Here is a 17,862-nt window from a genome sequence, read left to right as displayed (position 1 = left end):
AGCCCTTCAGGATCACCAAGTCCAACCTATAACTCTACTCTACAAGATTCACCTTAATCCAGATCCCTAAGCACCAGATCAAAAAAACCCTTAAACACATCCAGGGTGGGTGACTCCACCATGTCCCTGGGCAGCTCATTCCAGTGCCTGACCACCCTCTCTGTGAAAAACCTTTTCCTAATGTCCAATCTAAACCTACTCAGTCTCAGCTTGTGGCCATTCCCCCTTGTTCTGTCTCCATTTACCTGTGAGAAGAGACCAGCAGCAGCCTCTCCACAACCTCCCTTCAGGTAGTTATAGACAGCAATGAGGTCTCCCCTCAGCCTCCTCTTTTTCAAATTAACCACCCCTCAGTTGCTCCTCAACAGATTTATTCTCCAAGCCCTTCACCAGCTCTGTTGCACTCCTCTGGGCCTGCTCCAGCACCTCCACATCTCTCTTGTATTGCAGTGCCCAAAACTGAACGTGATACTCAAGGTGTGGCCTCATCAAAGCCCACTACGAGGGGACAATCACCTCCCTAGTCCTGGGGTGACAATCACCAGAAACATGAATGAAAACTTCTCATTTCATCACAAGATTAAATGTGGTGTATTTGTAGCCCTGTATTTTTTCCCTTCTTAGAATCATAGAATCAGGGTTGGAAGGGACCACAAGGATCATCCAGTTCCAACCCCTTTGCCATGGGCAGGGACACCCTACCCTAGAGCAGCCTGTCCAGAGCCTCATCCAGCCTGGCCTTAAACGCCTCCAGGGATGGGACCTCAACCACTTCTCTGGGCAACCCATTCCAAGCTCTCACCACTCTCATGGTGAAGAACTTCTTCCTAACATCCAGTCTGAATCTACCCGTTTCTAGCTTTGTTCCATTCCTCCTAGTCCTATTACTACCTGACACCCTAAGAAGTCCCTCCCCAGCATTCTTGTAGGTCTCCTTGGAGCCTCCTCTTCTGCAGACTGAACAGCCTCAACTCTTTCAGTCTCTCCTCATAGCAGAGCTGCTGCAGCCCTCTGAGCATCTTTGTGGCCCTTCTCTGGACATGCTCCAGCACATCCACATCCCTCTTGTAACAGGGGCTCTAGAACTGGATGCAGTGCTCCAAGTGGGGTCTCAGGAGAGCGGAGTAGAGGGGGAGAATCACCTCCCTCGCCCTGCTGGCCACACTTCTGATGCAGCCCAGGCTCTGGTCAGCGCTGCAGGCTGCAAGTGCACACTGCTGGCTCAGCACTGCCTCTTCAGAGCTGACTCTTCTCAAAGAGTCTGCTCAAAAGTATTGCCATCATTCACTTCTCCAGTAGACTTTGGCAGTTTTTTAATGTGCTAATATCTCTTTGTGCAAAACTTTTGCCCTTTTCTTTATGAATAGGTCATTAATGTTTACAAAATTTGGATAAGGCTCCCTTTCAAGAGCCAAGTCTGCCTACATTGTAATTTCTGAGGTGCAAAGCTATGAATGGTCTATTGTGGGAAACTGCTGACAAAGACTTTGCAAAAGCACAAGAAATAAAGTAGATTTGTCCCTTATTTGTTGATAGGGACAGAGGAAGAACACAAATTTGCAATTTTACAAATTAAAGAGATGTGTAATTATTTTTTTTTTTCTTAATGGCCAGAGCAGCTTCCAAAGGGAAATTGGAGCCAAAGAGGAATTTTAAAACATAATATAACTAAATCGAGGAAACAAAAAAGTTCCTTTTCACTTACACAGAAGCCTTGTTGAAATAGAAATACTTGTGGGACATGAGGAATGAAAAATGTCAGCATGCAACTGCCCAGGCTTGCCCGATTTGTAGCTCCCACCTCATGGCAATTGCTAAGAGTGTTGTAAAAGAGCCTCTTTGTCTCTGGAGAAAGTATTGCTTTCAAAGACAAGAAAAATCCACAAGCAACCTCTCACTTTGACACACAGGTCATGACATTAAAAGAATAATGTGAAGAATCACAAACCACTGGTTTCAGTTAGGAAAGCAAATGGCATTGTAAGAGGGAGGGGGTCCTATTTAAGTTACAATCTACTAACTCTCTGTTTACATATGTCTAGTTCCTTCCTATAAAGAACCCAAGCACCTAGGAAAGTCTTTCAGGAGGATACAAATGAGACAAAATCATTTAGTTGAGGGGCTCCTATTTAAGTTCCAATCTACTAACTCTCTGCTTACATATATCTAGCTCCTTCCTATAAAGAACCCAAGCACCTAGGAAAGTCCTTCAGGAGGATCCAAACGAGACAAAATCATTTAGTTGAGGGGCTCCTATTTAAGTTACAATCTACTAACTTTCTGTTTACATATATCTAGTTTCTTCCTATAAAGAACCCAAGCAGCTAGGAAAGTCCTTCAGGAGGATCCACATGAGACAAAATCATTTAGTTGAGGGGCTCCTATTTAAGTTACAATCTACTAACTCTCTGCTTATATATATCTAGCTCCTTCCTATAAAGAACCCAAGCACCTAGGAAAGTCCTTCAGGAGGATCCAAATGAGACAAAATCATTTAGTTGAGGGGCTCCTATTTAAGTTCCAATCTACTAACTCTCTGTTTACATATATCTAGTTCCTTCCTATAAAGAACCTAAGCACCTAGGAAAGTCCTTCAGGAGGATCCAAACGAGACAAAATCATTTAGCTGAGTCAACAAAGTCCATGATTTGCAAAGGGGGTGGCTAGAAAAATATCACTACTAAAAAGAGGTGGGGTTATTTTTCCAGCTCTGCTAAAGTCTGCAAAACCTGAATTTCACTGCAGAGGGGAGATGACAGCGTCACAAGTCAGTGCTGCAGCGATCCAGACACTGGAATGAGCACATTTTCTGGCAGGCGCTTTGGTACGTTAGAGATCATGTAGCAAACCTGCCAAAGGGAACAGAGGAGAAGTGAAAGGGCACTGTGCAAGCAGAGCTGGCACACAGTTCCTCCTCTGACGTGGGAGAAGTTGACAGGTTTATGAATCTTGTCATTTTGCCAGAATCGACCTCAACAACCAGTCTTGCTTGAAATGCTTCGAAAGTCATGGCTCTGGCAGCACAAAGCAGCACGATACTTCCTTGCCCAGAGCTAGGAGGTGGCAAATTTATCTTGATGGGCACTTTCCTCACCAAAACATTTTGAGCTGAATCCTTGCCCTCTGCTGACACTGGAGATGGTAGCAATAACACCAAGACTGTTTCCTCTGTGCTCAGTTTGCTACATTGCCATTAGAGAAAACTGCTAAAAAGTGATGGCAGCAGCCTCAGCCTGAAGGAAAGTGAAAGAAGTGCCTTTAGTTCAGGAAAGCCCTTCATACAAAACAGAAATGAATTCTTCAGATAGGAGGAACTTGGGGTTTCTAAAGTCCTTGAGAGTTAGAATTTCTCAGCTTAGCTTGTGAATTGGATCCGAGACTTGCACTTATGAGTGAATGAACAGACAAGGTCTGCAGGCTAAAATACACCCCCAATTGTGCTTTGTGATGGAACTCTCCTATCAGGTCTGTAGTGGGTTTGCAAAGTCTGACTTCTCCTCTAAGTGACTCTAACATGAAATAAAAAAAAGGCATGAAGATGCCTTTGGAGTGTTGAGCAACCTGGCATTTCCACAGCAGAAACTCCAAATGCTGCCAATCCACAGAGTTTTATCAAACCTTCAAGTTCTGACAAGAGAGGAAGAAAGGATGATGCTGTCTGAAGAGCTGCCAGAGGCAACAGCTGAACAGCAGCTCTTCTGAGATTTTGCATTTTGGAATAGCAGTACCATCTAACAGAATCACAGAATTGCCTAGACTGGAAAAGACCTCCAAGATTGTTGAGTCCAATCATTAACCTAACAGTGACAAGTCCTCAACTAAATCATATGCCTAAGCACTACATCTACATGACTAAATACCTTCAGGGATGGGGACTCCACCATCTGCCTGGGCAAGCCATTCAAATGCCTGATAACGTTTTTGATAAAGAAATTCTTCCTAACATCCAATCTCAACTTCCCTTGTTACAACTAGAGGCCATTTCTTCTTGTCTACTGCTTGTTACTTGATTGCACAGACCAGCACCCATTTCTCTACAACCTACTCTCAGGTAGACACAGAGAGAAATAATGTTTTCCTTGAGCCTCCATTTCTCCAGACTAAGCAAACCCCAATTCTCTCAGCTGCTTCTCAAAAGACTTGTGCTCTAAACCCTTCACCAGCTGTGTTGCTCTTCTTTGCCCAAGTGTTAGCACCCTGAGATCCTTCTTGTAGCAAGAGGCCCAAGACTGAAAACAGTACTCAAGATGTGAGTGACGCTGTGATGTGACAGTGGCAAAACTCAAATTGTTCCTTGTTGTTGTTACTATTATGTTTTGTAATAGTGAAATTCAGCTCCTGGCAGGTAGCCTGTTAAAGGCCATGAAACCACTTATTCTTAATCCAGAGCCCTCTGAGACACATTACCCAAGGATTCCATCATGCTCACCAGACTCACAACATGCAGCCACACCTCCCATAACTGGCTTCAGTCTATGGATATGGGGTACTGGTAGATAGTAGCTGAACATGAGCCAGCAGTGTGCCCAGTTAGCCAAGAAAGCAAATGGCATCCTGGACTGGATCAGGAACAGTGTGGCCAGTAGGACAAGGGAGGTTATTCTTCCCCTGTACTCAACACTGGTCAGCCCATACCTTGAATACTGTGTCCAGTTCTGGGCTCCTCAATTCAAGAGAAATGTTGAGGTACTGGAACGTGTCCAGAGAAGGGCAATGAAGCTGGTGAGAGGTCTGGAACACAGCCCTGTGAGGACAGGCTGAGAGAACTGGGGTTGTTTAGCCTGGAGAAGAGGAGGCTCAGGGCAGACCTCATTGCTCTCTACAACTACCTGAAGGGAGGCTGTAGCCAGGTGGGGGTTGGTCTCTTCTGCCAGGCAACCAGCAATAGAACAAGGGGACACAGTCTCAGGTTGTGCTAGGGGAGGTCTAGGCTGGATGTTAGGAGGAAGTTGTTGCCAGGCTTTGGAATGGGCTGCCCAGGGAGGTGGTGGAGTCACCGTCCCTGGAGATGTTGAAGAAAAGCCTGGCTGAGGCACTCAGTGCCATGGTCTAGTTGACTGGCTAGGGCTGGGTGCTAGGTTGGACTGGCTGATCTTGGAGGTCTCTTCCAACCTGGTTGATTCTATGATTTCTATGATACTTTGCAGCCTGAGCTGATTTTCCCAGCTGTAGATCTAACCTACATGAAAAACAGGAGGTCTCACTGTTCTTTGTATCCATTGTAAAATTAATTAAAACTCACTTTTTTCCAGGCAATCAGCACAAGATCTCTGGATACTTTTTTATCTCATTTGAGTTGGTTAATCATTGCTAAACTATCTAATTACTATATTTTAACTAGAAATTAGATTCTCTGTTTCAGAAAAGAATACAACAAAAGGTTTGGTAAGTAGATGCATTTGAAGGTTTGAGCTCATGGAATCCACATCTGATGCCAAAATAGGTATCTGTGCATTCCTGGAAGTATTGTAAGAAAGGAACTAAGGAGGAGTCAGGAAGCCATAGTTTAGTTAATCTAATCTCTGTGGTAGGTAAGATCATTCTGAAGTTAATAAGTAATGAGATCACAAAGCATCTGGAGAATGTTTTGGGTTTTTTTTAAAAGAAGAGGAAGAAAAAGGAACTTTTTGTCACTGCGCCTTCGGAAAGGGAATCAGGTGAAAAATTTCAAGTGGCTGTTGGAGGAAGTGGCAAGAAAGGGCTCAAAATTGAAACACTGAATTCTACTTGGCATCCTAAAAATAGTACAAAGTTCACAGTACAGAAATCCAGGAGTTTCAGTAGAAAGGGCAGAAGTATGCAGCAACCGCAGCATTATCCAAGTGTATAATAAAAAGTACTAACTTTCTGAGAGCAGAGAGGGGATTTCCAGCTTACCTATAGCAAACCTCTATTTCTAAGGAAAGACAGATGGTAGCATGCATCAGATCCTGACTTCTTCTTCCTCATAGTAACTTCTTAAATGGAAAGCCAAGGATGATTTGAAAGAACTAAAGGCAAGTCCAGTTGGAAACAGTCAACTTGGGGGGTTGGAACTAAATGATCCTTGTGGTCCCTTCCAGCCCTGACTGATTCTATGATTCTATATCAGGTAGTGACAGGACTAGGGGAAATGGAGCGAAGCTGGAGATGGGTAAATTCAGGCTGGATGTGAAGAGGAAGTTCTTCACCATGAGAGTGGTGAGAGCCTGGAATGGGTTGCCCAGGGAGGTGGTTGAGGCTCCATTGCAGCAGGTTTTTAAGGCTAGGCTGGATGAGGCTCTGGTCAGCCTGATCTAGGGTAGGGTGTCCCTTCCCATGACAGAGGGGTTGGAACTAGATGGTCCTTGTGGTCCCTTCCAACCCTGATTCTGTGATTCTAAGAAGGGAAAAAAAAACAGGGCTACAAATACATCACTGATTCTATGATTCTAACTTCTTCTAAATGCACCCAGCTAAAAGCTGATATATTTTGTTTTGTTTTACAAGTGGAGCAGTATGTTCTGGCCAAAGTCTCAAGACTCAATTTCTCTGGCGTGGCTTGTGCTCATCTTTATGTCTTGCCAGTTACTGCCATCTCTCAGCATTTCTGGTTTTCCACATGTCTGTCACTGCTGGTTACTCACCCTACAGCAGTCTGAAAAGAGGTTACAGCATTCAGCAGATGGGGTAGCATGACTGCTGGCATGTTTGACTGATTTTATTAGGCACCCTGAGTAGGAGGTGAATTTTTTAACCCCTGACTTTTGCACCCTCTGTTTTCCTTATGAACAGGCACATGACTTGACTAGGATCTGTGTGGCTGGGGAGCAGCAACACTGAAGGAGACCTGTGGATTAACAAGATGACCATGAGTCGATAGTGTGCTGCTGCAGCAACAAAGGCAGATCAGATCTTGAGCTTCACTTGCAAGCGCATTACTAGCAAAGAGCGAACATGGATATCCCACCCCATATGAGCTTCTCAGGCAGTGTCTGTAGTGCTGTACCCAACTGAGGCCCCCACAATTCAAGAAAGATGTGGGCAGACTGAAGAGAATTTAAAGCAAGGTCACAGAAAAGATCAGAGGGCTAGAGAGCCTGCCCTTTGAGGGGAGACTGGAGGAGTTCTGTCTTTTCATGTTTAGGGATATGGTTTAGTCTTGACCCTTCAGTGCTTTGTCGAGGGTTGGACTGGATGATTTTTGAAGTCTCTTCCAACCGGATGTATTCTGTGATTCTCTGATTCTCATTCCAGAAGAAAAGACTCAGGAGGGCCTCATAGCAATACTCCAGTAGTTAAAGGGCAGCTACAAAGAGGATGGAGGCTCTTTTCACAAGGAACCATGTGGAAGGAGCAAGGGGTAATAGGTAAAAGTTGCCCAGGGAGAGGTTTCATCTCAATATAAAGAAAGACATTATTACAGTAGGAACAATCAATCCGAGGAACAAGCTGCCCAGAGATACGGTGGAGCTCCCATTCCTAGAAGTTTTCAGTGTGTGATTGGACAGGGTGCTAGGTAGTTATCATCTAGGCTCCCTTTGCCAGGAAGGATTGATCTTCCAACTTGGACCATTCTATGATTCTGTGATAACAATCATTGGAAACTGCTAAATAGTGTCTTGCAGAAAAGGCCTCAAAGAAGATTTTGATTTAATGTTTATTGCCTCTGTCATGTAAGGAAACAGTCAAATTTTGTTATGTTACCTCTGGGAGCTCATGTCTCTTCACCCACATGTCTCTGCATATTATTTATTGTTACCTGCTGGGAGTGTGTCTGTGTCACAGTTGTAGTCGGGGTTGTAGGTGCTCTCAAAGCACATCTCACAATAGTTCTCATTTTCTGAGCTTTGGGTCACACTGTGGTGTAATCTGGATGACCTGAACTCCTTTCAGATGAAACTGAGCCCTCTTCATCCTGTAAATGGGATGAAACTGAATCCTGTAAATCAATGGATAGGAAAGAAACCAAAGGGGTGTTGAGCATATCAGACTATGAAATGCAGTGGTGTAGCTGAAGCACACAGTTAACTGCTGCTGCTCTAGCCAAAAGGGCTGGCCACATTTGGCAAAGTAACCCTGGCTTACAGTGTCCAAAATCACTTCAGCAAACTTCCCACAGTTTTCTTGTCAACATTGTCCTTGTAAACCAAAATAAATTGTCAATGTCAAACATAAGCATATTTCAGCTGCTTAAAGAAGTGGTGTTTGCTGGGGGGGGGGGGGGGGGGCAGGGATGCAGCATGATTTATTCCTCCCTAAGTATGGTCTCTTTAAAGTTGCACCACTGCATTAAATTTTGTTTTCTGGAAGGAAAAAGCAATGAGAAGAGACTTGCAAGAACACCACCAACTTCCATCAGTGAACAATTTAATACTTGCTTTTGGCAAATTTCTAAGCATTTAGTTTTTAAATAGCCTTTACACCAGTACTCTCACCAGTAATGCTGCTGCAGTGTTGAAATAGTCACAGACCTGAGTGCAAAATAGCAGAAACAAACTTGGACTGAGAAGCAACCTCTTATGTGTAAATGTTTATGCTCATGGTCCCTCTTTCACTGTTGCCCTGCTTTTAAGAAGATCATGAAAAATATGACATTGTACCAAACAGTCTCAAGTTGTGCCAAGGGAGGATGGCTGTTAGGAGGAAGTTCTTCATAGAGAGAGTGATTGGCATTGGAATGGGCTGCTTGGGGAGGTGGTGGACTCGCTGTCCCTGGAGGTGTTCAATAGAAGACTGGATGAGGCACTTAGTGCCATGGTCCAGATTGGACAGGGCTGGGTTATAGGTTGAACTGGGTGAGCTTGGAGGTCTCTTCCAACCTGGCTTATTCTATGATTCTATGAATTCTGTAAAAATGGAATATTTATTGCTTTGAGTTGGTCAGCAGTCAGAAAAACATTTTCCACTCCCATCTAAGCTACAGAAGGACACATCAATTGTCCTCAACCGCACTGGGGGCTGTTTCTAATAGGTCTGGATTCACTTTATCACTATAAAAGTACTATCTTCATCTGCTGTTTGCTTTTATAATACACAGTCTAGCAATAATTTTATGACCTATTTAATATGTTGGTGGAGTTGGTATGAGTTTTTAATGATATAAAAGCCTTTGCTATACTTTTTTCCCCACTGCAAAGGAACATAAAAATCCTCTTCAGCTTTTCAATCAAAAATCAAAGGTGAGTGATTGCTCTGAGAAGGAGCTGGAGTTTGGAGAAAAGCCTGTGAAAAGTCGTGCCCTTCAGCCCTCTGCTTTGTGTCATTTAAGTTTGGAGGTGTTGATTTCTGCCCTGTCTTGTTTCAAGAAAGAAAGAAAAGTTTATTCCAGAATCCAGTAACTATTTCCAGTGCAGATAAGGATCTTACACAAAGTCTTTCAGAAGCAAGACTGCACCCCCTAATGATACTCAAACACCAGTGAAGCAGTTAAGTGTGCCTCCAACTTGCTAACAAGGCTGTCCTGAGTTACACTGTGTGCCTGTTGCAGCAAGTGTCAGACAAACAATCTTGATCCTTTGTAAGAAAATGAGCAGGCTGGTTCACTTTAATGCCCAACCATTAAAATATATCCAAGCAGTAATGTAATTAGGATAAGCATGCACTGCAATATGACTTGGAAAAGTGCTAAGGCTCTGGAATCATGCACCATAAATCAAGCCTTTAACGATTTAAATCACGAAGTTTAAGCAGCTGCCCCTGGGAAACATGGGGAGAACAGACTGTGAAATGAAGCCTGATGAAAATTAATTTAGCAGGCAAACATTGCTATCTCACAGATTTTATGGGAATCATAAAAATAAGGTGCTGAACTTTCTAATGAATTTTTATGTACTTATGCTAAGAATGCTTTCTACAGGCCCACTTCTTTTATGTAACAAGTGAAGCACAAACCCTGTTACCTTAGGCAAAAGTTAGGTTGGGATTTTTTTCCTAACTCAGGTGATTAAACTATGCCTTTCAACCCTGTTTTGATATCTGTGTAAAAGGTCCTGACATCTAGAGGTGCCAGGTACTTATGCAACACTCAAGGTTGTTCTTTGGCAAACCAAGACTGTTTTATGAAAGAAAGCGTGCTCCAGCTGAGAAACCATCCTCTTAAAATTCTCCTCTTAAAATTCTCCTCGGGCATCATAAAAACACAGGCAGTGTAAACCCACGCAAGCTGGCACAGCCATCCAGATGCTCACCCCTGCATTACTGCAGCTCCCTGTGCTGCTCCCTCCACGTCCCAGCACAAACGTTGATTTAACCACAAGATGAAGATCAGAGGAATGATCCCTGTTACAAACTCATTCTTTGTTTGCCAGTTCAATGTTAAAGTGGGTCAGCTTCCCATAGAGATGCTGCAGGAACAGGAATGAGCTGATGGAGGCTGGCAGATATCTTAGCAGTGTGGCTTAGTCTTGAAAGAAGATTGATTCAGCAAAACATTTAAACCTGATTTTCAGTTCTATGCATCAAAAATGGTATCATGCACATATCACCCCAGAAAAAACAGGCAAACAGTAAGTAAGCACATATTTTCCTATCACACCATTGAGGGTTAGTTGTGGCTCTCCTTTTCTTATCTATTGAGGGCACAAAGAAAATCACCAAACTCCTGCTGCATAAAGGTGCAGAATGAATTCATACAGGGCAACAATTTGCCCTGCATAAAATGATAGCTGGTGAACCAGCAATGTGCACTTGTGGCCAGGAGGGGCAAGGCCATTCTGAGGTGTATTAGAAGAGGTGCAGTTAGTATGTTAGGGAAGTTCTCCCACCCCACTGGTGAGGCCACACTGGAGTACTGTGTCCAGTTCTGGGGTCCCCAGTTCAAGAGGGACATCAAACTGCGTGAGAGAATACAGTGCAGAGCCACAGAGATGACTAAGGGAATGAATTATCTCCCTTATGAGGAGAGACTGAGGGAGCTGGGGCTCTGCTGCTTGGAGAAGAACAAACTTAGAGGTAACCTCATCAATGTTCATATAAATATGTAAAGAGTGCCAGGAGGATGGAGCCAGGTGATAACAGATGTCAGGACAAGGGTGGAAGTTGAGGCATAGGAAGTTTCATTTAAACACAAGGAGGATTTTTTTCAGTGTGTGAGGGTGACAGAACACTGAGTAGGCTGCCCAGGGGAGTTGTGGAGTCTCCTCTGGAGATATTCAAAACCCGCCTGGACGCATTCCTGTGTGATCTGATATAGGTGATCCTGCTCTGGTAGGGGGGGGTTGGACTGGATGAGCTTTTGAGATCCCTTTCAGTCCCTAATATTCTGTGATTCTGTGATTCAAGCATCACTCTTAAAGCCTCCCATACCGAAAAAGAAAAAACCCAAAGCCAGACAGGACAGCAGTTTATCACACAATGGAATTATCAGTACTGCAAGAGTTTTACCAGAAAAGACTCATCTTATATTCCACTTTATTTAACTCAGAGAATAACGATTTAAAACTGATTTAATTCCTGAAAAAGAAAACATGGTGTTACAGTTTCCAATACTTTGTGGTTTAACAGGTTTCCCATAAAGTTTATGCTCATAGTGGTAGGTATTCTTCAGCTCACACTTGTATTTGTGCTCAGGATGTAATTTCTCTTAGCTCTATTAAAATAAAAGAGGAAGGACAATTAAAAGAAGTGACTGGTTAAAAAGGATGTGGATGTGATTATGCTCCTCTGTAACAGACTGATTGGAACCTAGAGGGGAGGAACAGGTTTAAATAGGAGTCTGGGTAGGAGTCTGCACGCCCATGGGCAGACTACAGCTACGTTTACATTGCCTTTATAAAGAGCTTCCTAAGAGCAAAATATTGTTCCATTAGAAACATGCAGAAATATGACACTGTATTGGTGCATATGATCCAAATGTGAGAAATCAGGCTGGATTTTCTTCACCTACAGCCCTCAATGACTCCTGAAACTCAGGGATGTAGGTAGATGCTGGCTTCCAGATTACAAAGAGGTGCTACAGGCTGCATATGAGACTGGAATTAGAAAACTCCTTTGCAGCTGAAAATGGCTTACATCACCTTAAACACAATTTTACCAACTCTGCTTGCAGCATTATTGCTGAGAATATTGGTGCAAAGCCTATTTCAAACTGGAATGCTTAGAAATTTGCCTTAATCAATGTGTGTTCAATCAACAACAGAATCATAGAATCATAGAATCAGTCAGGGTTGGAAGAGACCACAAGGATCATCTAGTTGAACTCCCCTGCCATGGGCAGGGACACCCTACCCTAGATCAGGCTGCCCACAGCCTCATCCAGCCTGGCCTTAAACACCTCAGGAATGGGGCCTCAACCACCTCCCTGGGCAACCCACTCCAGGCTCTCACCACTCTCACACTGAACAAGTTCCTCCTCATGTCCAACAATGTACATAATATTTCTCTTTCACTAACTCCTGCACACTCCCGATCACAACATTTAACAGTGCTGCTTTCTGTGCAAGGAAGAATCAGCAAGAATGAGAGGAAAGTTAAAACATTTCCAAAGCCAACACAAAACTAAACCTACAGCCTAAAAAGTCTTGTTTCAATTGATTTTTTCCCCCTTTCCCCTCCACAGTTACAGGGAAGCATAAAGATTGTATCTTTTGTAATTTACATTAATAAAACTGCTACATCTTACATATCATAGAACAATGCCATAAACTAATTTCTGTCAAGCCAAAAACAAAAGATTAAAAAACAAAAAAAAATAGAGGTTAAATTATAGTCCATAAAGTTTCTTAAGATGCCTCTAATATCAGTATAAAATATCTTGCTGAGGATTAATCACAAACGCATGTAGCCTACATTTGTATGAGTCACGGTCATGCTATCAGAGATTCAAGGCCAAGACAGCAAAACAAAAGTGCATTTTTCTGGTTTTGTGTTCATCTGATATGAATATTTCAAGAATACTTAAAGAAAAAAAGCAGGGGATGAAGGAATAGGCTGGATGTTAGGAGGAAGTTCTTCCCAGAGAGAGTGATTTGCCATTGGAATGGGCTGCCCAGGGAGGTGGTGGAGTCACTGTCCCTAGAGGTGTTCAAGAAAAGACTGGATGAGGCATTTAGTGCCATGGTCTAGATGATTGGATAGGACTGGGTGCTAGGTTGGACTGGATGATCTTGGAGGTCTCTTCCAACCTGGTTGATTCTATGATTCTATGAATTATTTACATGCAGAGATTAGTATCCATGTACTTCATAGAATCATAGAATCAGTCAGGGTTGGAAGGGACCACAAGGATCATCTAGTTGAACTCCCCTGCCATGGGCAGGGACACCCTACCCTAGATCAGGCTGCCCACAGCCTCATCCAGCCTGGCCTTAAACACCTCCAGGGATGAAGCCTTAACCACCTCCCTGGGCAACCCATTCCAGGCTCTCACCACTCTCATGCTGAACAACTTCCTCCTCATATCCAGTATGAATCATTCCACCTCCACCTTTGCTCCATTCCCCCTAGTCCTGTCACTCTCTGATAGCCTAAAAAGTCCCTCCCCAGCTTTTTTGTAGCCCCCCTTCAGATACTGGAAGGCCACAGTAAAGTCACCTTGGAGCCTCCTCTTCTGCAGACTGAACAGCCCCAACTCTTTCAGTCTGTCCTCATAGCAGAGGTGCTCCAGCTCTGATCATCCTCGTGGTCCTTCTCTGGACATGCTCCAGCATCTCCACATCCTTCTTGAAAGGGGGACTCCAAAAATGGATAGACACAGACATACAAGTGCCTGCATACATCAAGCAGAGGCAACAGCTCTTTTGTTACCATTGCCTAACAAGATTCTGCATTTTGATTACTACTTTGTCAAACTTAAACTATTTGGCTTAAATGTCCTGTGAGACTGGTTCAGTGAAGTCCAGGTTCAGCAGTTCAGTGAAAATTTTCAGGCAAAAAAGGTTGTTTTTTCTGAGCTAGATGTTGAGAACACAGATACACACAAACTGCTGTCTGTAGGCAAATTTCTGTACATCAGTTGGATCCTCACAGCTGGGTGAAGCCAAAACATTTCACTTCTCTGCTACATGGGTTAAGCATGCCAAGGTGGTTAAAACACCACAGCTCACTAAATACATCCTAACACAAACAAATATGGAAACTTGGTCAGGCCCTCTTGCAGAAAACAGAAGTTTGCAGTAGCTGTGATATTTTGCAGTACAGAAGATATCTGTGAGAATGGAGCAAATCTTTTCTCTCTGCCTGCTGGGTCACAGCAGCAGAAAATGAAGCAGAGGAAATTTAGGTTAGACACTGGAAAATATTTTTCACAGTAGTGATGGTAAGGCCTGGAGCAGGTTTCCCTGGGAAGTTGTGGAATCTCATTTACTGGAGGATTGTAGGAAGGGGTTACACAAACATAACCTGCAAGTGATTCAGGGCTGTCTAGACCTGCCTGAAGGAGGGTTATGAACTACAAGATCACCCAGGGTCCCTTCCAGAGACCCAATCTCTAATTCCAAATTAATCTTTATAGAACTTTCCATGAAATTTGGTGGATGCTTGCCTTTCAAGATTGGATTTGGCTTCATGCTAGAAGCTTGTGCAACTTGACACCATGGAAATGAGTATTATGTACCTTAGAATCACAGAATCAATCAGGTTGAAAGAGACCTCTGAGATCATCCAGTCCAACCTAGCACCCAGCCCTAGCCAGTCAACTAAACCATGGCACCAAGTGCCTCATCCAGGCTTGGCTTGAACACCTCCAGGGACCGTGACTCCACCACCTCCCTGGGCAGCCCATTCCAATGCCAAGCACTCTCTCTGTGAAGAACTTCCTCCTACCATCCAGCCTAGACCTCCCCCAGCATAACGTGAGACTGTGTCCCCTTGTTCTACTGCTGGTTACCTGGCAGAAGAGACCAACCCCACCTGGCTACAGCTTCCTTCCCTAGTGATAATTCTTCAATTACCCATGTCTCTTAAACCTCTAACAGTGAGCTCCTGGCACAGCTTAAGATGAAAAACAATCATCATTGACAATAATCTCATTAGGAAAGTAATGTAAATGAAGAATATATTTGGCCATCAGGCAAGCCAGAATTGCTCCACATGAAAGAGCAGTATGTTCTTCTGTCATTTTACAGGTTTTACCTTCATTACACTGTACTTTGAAGTCCTCAGTGCTAGTTGTGATAACTTGGCTACATGCACCAAGTACACTGACATTTCCTACAGCATTCTGCCTTACACAGTGGCCTGCATCATCTCTGCTTTGGGGCCCAGGCAGCCAGCCATGTCCTGGGCTGCACCAAGAGAAGCGTGGCCAGCAGGGCAAGGGAGGGAATTCTCCCCTTTTACTCTGCTCTCATCAGACCCCACCTGGAGTGCACAGTTCTGGAGCCCCCAATACAAGAAGGGCACCAAACTGTTGGAGTGAGCCCAGAGGAGGCCACGAAGATAACCAGAGGCCTGGAGCAGCTATGAGACCATAGGACAGGCTATGAGACCTGGGGCTCTTCAGTCCAGACAAGAGAAAGCTTTGAGGAGACCTTGTAGTAGCCTTCTAGTATTTGAAAGGGACCTATAGGAAGGCTGGGGAGAGACTATTTACAAGGTCTTGTAATGACTGGATGAGAAGTATTGGGTTTAAAGCTGCTGCTGCTGCTGCTGAGGGGAGCAGGAAGGAGGGCTGTGCCTCTCACACAAGGCTACTTCTTCCAGGAGTGTGAGGAGGGGACCTTATTTTTCCCATCTTTACTGTGGAAACTATTAAAATAGCACTGGGAGAGACGATCACAGAATTAGCCAGGGTGGAAAAGACCTTTGAGATCATCGAGTCCAACCTATCAGCTTACAACTTCTAATTAACTAAACCATGGCACCAAGTGTCTCATTCAGTCTCCTTTTAAACACCTCCCCGAGTAGCCCATTCTGGTGCCAATCACTCTGGCTGTGAAGAAAAAGAACTTCCTCCTAACATCCAGCCTAAACCTACCCTGGTGGAGTTTGAGACTGTGTCCCCTTGTTCTGTCACTGATTCCATGGGAGAACAGACCAACCCCTGCCTGGCTACAGCCTCCCTTCAGGTAGTTGTAGACAGCAATAAGGTCTTCCCTGAGCCTCCTCTTCTCCAGGCTAAACAACTCCAGCTCCCTCAGCCTCTCCTCGTAGGGCTTGGCTTCATTCAGTCGTAACTGACCATGGACTATCCACACAGGAAGAATTAAGGTTTTGACTCACACCAGCTCTTTGTCAGTATTTTTAGTGTCAAAACAATGTCTTTCACTGACAAAAAAAGGCTTAGCCATTTTGTTCCACCCTGCTCCTCCATCTCACCACCAAAGCCTGGCTGCTCACCCATCACTCTTCTGGCAGCATCCATCCAACTGTTTCTCTGGCCACCCAGTGAGCCAGGTCAAGGAACTGGTCAGGGTTAAAAAACAAAACAACCAAGATCACCAGCTTATTTTTAACCCAGGTCAATTCCCCAGTTAGTTCACAGTGCAGCACATGAATTTAATACCAGAACATCTGTAGTACATCAGAGTACAGGTCCATTTGGTCCCGTGTCCTGCCCTCAGTAGCCGAGCAGACGTAGCAGATGTTATCCAAGGAAGAATGTAAGGACAGAGCAAACATGCAGGAATGCTTCCCAGGAATGCTCTTCCAACCTCCTGTGACTTATGACTCAGCAGTATCTTGAGTCAAAGTTAATGCTCTTATATTGAATAATACTTAGGGGTTTTTTTTTCTTTCATTTATGTCACTGATTTTTTTTTTCATTAGTGGAAAGCTTTTCCACCCTACCACGCTATATGTCTTTAGCATATCTATGCACTCTGCAGGCAATGAAATGTCTCTTTTGTTTGTTTTGAAAGTAGTAGCCTCTAGTTTAATTTCATGTCTTTTGATAGGACAAGAAGTAATGGTCGAAAGTTGCATGAAGGGAGGCTTAGTTTGGATATTAGGAAAATTTCTGTACTGGAAAGGTGGTCAGGAATTGGAACAGGCTGCCCAGGGAGATGGCAGAGTTACCACAGTATGGTTTGGGTTGGAAGGGACCTTGAAGATCAGCAATTTTCAACTGCCTCTTCCATGATGAGGGATGTTTTATACCAGACACTTAAGGGAGCTGGCTCCATCTCAGGGGAGCAGCAGAGAGAACAATGCAATGAAGGTATAGATGTGCACAGCCAGAGATCATAGTTGCTTAAATCAAAGAAGGAAATGCTCATGGAATGAAGCCTTTAATTAATAAGAAATGTGAATTTGGATATGCAGTCTTGCCAGGTGAACTTGGCTTAAACTTTTTACTCTCCATCTGCCTTCCTGCTTCCTCTGCCACAGCTTGCTAATGTCTACCAATATCTAAAACAGCTCTTCAGTTCTGTAAGCAAATAAAGAAGTCAAATGACTGATTCTGCTCTTTCTACCATTGCTCAGCCCTCAACTGCCTTATCTCTCTTCCTTTTATCTGAAAGCATTTTTTCATCCTTTCTTGATCAACTGCAAGTGTTTTTTGAAGATTCAGTTAGAGCTAGTTGCAATGTTCATTAAAGTTCAACATTCAGTATTTTTCTTCCTACTCTAAATTAAAAAATCATTTTTACCTTCCTTTGGCTTGTCTTCAATAGATCTCCAAGTTCTTCTTGCTTCCCACGTGTTTATATTTCTTAAAAGCCTCAGAGCCACTCTTTACTATCTAACTTGCCCTTTGTCACTCTTTCCCTTTGCTTACAGTAGGATTTAGCTTGCAGGCTCTTGCCAACAATGCTTTTTAGAAACATTTCCCATCTCAAGGAGTCCCAATCAAAATTATGATGCTCATTACATGCTGTTTTAAAGACATCTCATCTAACATTGAGATACTTGTGTTTTCTCCAGGCCTCCCTCATTCAAAATACAAAACCCATGAGAAAGTTAATACTTTGTTCTCTTGCCTGCATCATGCTCACTTGTGTGTGGGCTCAGCTTCAGTCCTGC

Source organism: Pogoniulus pusillus, chromosome 14 (assembly GCF_015220805.1).
Source record: "Pogoniulus pusillus isolate bPogPus1 chromosome 14, bPogPus1.pri, whole genome shotgun sequence".
NCBI classification, from domain to species: domain Eukaryota; kingdom Metazoa; phylum Chordata; class Aves; order Piciformes; family Lybiidae; genus Pogoniulus; species Pogoniulus pusillus.
The sequence above is the reverse complement of the archived record's forward strand: the minus strand, read 5'-3'. Positions refer to the sequence as shown.